This window comes from Vombatus ursinus, unplaced genomic scaffold (assembly GCF_900497805.2).
Source record: "Vombatus ursinus unplaced genomic scaffold, bare-nosed wombat genome assembly UNPS02014778.1, whole genome shotgun sequence".
NCBI classification, from domain to species: domain Eukaryota; kingdom Metazoa; phylum Chordata; class Mammalia; order Diprotodontia; family Vombatidae; genus Vombatus; species Vombatus ursinus.
The window spans coordinates 11,996,416-11,998,345 of NW_020954556.1; positions in this window are offsets into that span (position 1 = coordinate 11,996,416).

The window sequence follows — 1,930 nt, forward strand, 5'->3', positions numbered from 1 at the left end:
TTTGTTTTGTACTACCACAGTAGTTTGCCATTTCCTTCTTCAGAATATTTTACAGATGAGCAACTGAGACAAACAGGGTTTAGTGACTTGCCCAGTGTCACACAGCTAGTAAGTGTCCGAGGCTGGATCTGAATTCAGGTTTTCCTGATTCCAGGCCCCCAACACTCTATCCATTGCACCATCTAGCTGCCCTATGAAGCTCTTGACTCTCCACTAAAATCCTTACTTTTATCCTCTAAAAATCTTTGGATGGAGACCTAGGGTAATAACAGTGACCCTTCATAGGCACAGACATGCATAGTGTTTGGTGTTTAGCTCCTATTATTTAGAGGAAATGTATTAGAGTATAGAGGAGACAAATATGTCGCTGCTAGTCAATATAGCCACATTCAGTCCAACCCTCTAAACCAGATTAAATGGTAATTAGGAAATATTTAACAAAAATCAATAAGAATACAGTAAGACACAGATAATGTTAATTTGTGTTTTTCTAAATGCACATTTCTATGTAGCCCACAGGGATTTGCTTCTTGAGTTTGATACTGCTAGTGTAGGTTCCTCTAAGGAGCCTTACTGTCTTGTATTCCTAGCCTCATTCCTTAACTTGAGGTATTTTAACCACTCCAGGTTATTTTTCCTATCCTGATGGTTATTTTTAATGTTCCACTGCAGAGTCTCTAGACCTTGCACCCTAAGAATACCCTAACTTTTGTCACTTATTGAGAAATGAGGCAGTCCTAAATTACCTCAATGGTAATTCTAGTGCAGAATGCTTCCGAGAAATAAGCCTGCCAATCACTTCCTTGACTCCTGAGCTTTTCTGTAAATACTTGCAAGTTAAACTCTGAGCCAATACTCTTATTTGCTGTTTTTACTGACCTACAGGAAACAGTTCATAGCTTTTGAAGTCACAGGTTTTTTTTTATATTCTTTAGTTCCCCTCTTTGTGAGTCCTGATATGAGACTATTTATCATATATAAGATGTAGACCTATATTTTCATGTATTTAGGGAAATTCTGGATGAGAGAAATCCCTCTGCCGTCGCTGGTCATTCCCTTCTTTAAATCTTATAGTCTTAGAGAATTGCCTAGGGTTTTGAGAGATTAAGTGACTTGCCTAGGGTCACAGAGCCATGACACGTCAGAGACAAAACTTGAATTCAGATAACTCATTGTCTCATCCTGGAGGATACAAGTTCCTCGACGGCAAAGATTGTTTCATTTTTGTCTTTGTATTCTCCACTCACAGAACAGATCTCAATGCATAGAAGGGCTTAGTAAATGGTTTATTATTGATTGCAAGATTGGTTTCCCATCTCTACTGAAAAACCATTACTATGATGGAAGGTTGAACTCTCCTACGGTAAAGACAAAGACTCAGTTTTCCCAACATGGGGAGAAGCAAGAGAGGTAAAACATTGATTAGAATCCATACGTGCCCATTTTAAGGGAAAGATTCTACAGAGGACTGTACTGGACTTCTGTGCCTCTGAAGCCTAAAACACCCAAGGTGTCCTCTACAAGTGCCTCTAAGATCTGCTTGTATCCTTTTGTCATAAAGCTCTTCTTCTTTCTTTGTTGCTCTCCGCTTGTCTTGTTCTTGCTCCTGGGTACTTGGTTTTGTTTTGTTTCAATTGCCTTTGTACTCTCGGGCATCTGGCACAATGTTTTGTACATGGTGGATTGAATTGTATTAGATTTTGTTTTAGGCTTAGAGTCTCTCCTTATGTGGATTAAAGGATGCTATAAAAAACAACAAACAAACAAGCAAACAAAAAACCCAAACTATTGTTTCCTTCATGTATTACTTGTCTGCCCGATTCTCTTGTGAAATCCCCCCTACCCCACTTCTATTATGGATTAGGGTAAGGGTCCCCTTTCTCCTTCCATAGGACTATAAATAGTTCATGTGACCATTTGGATTATAGAC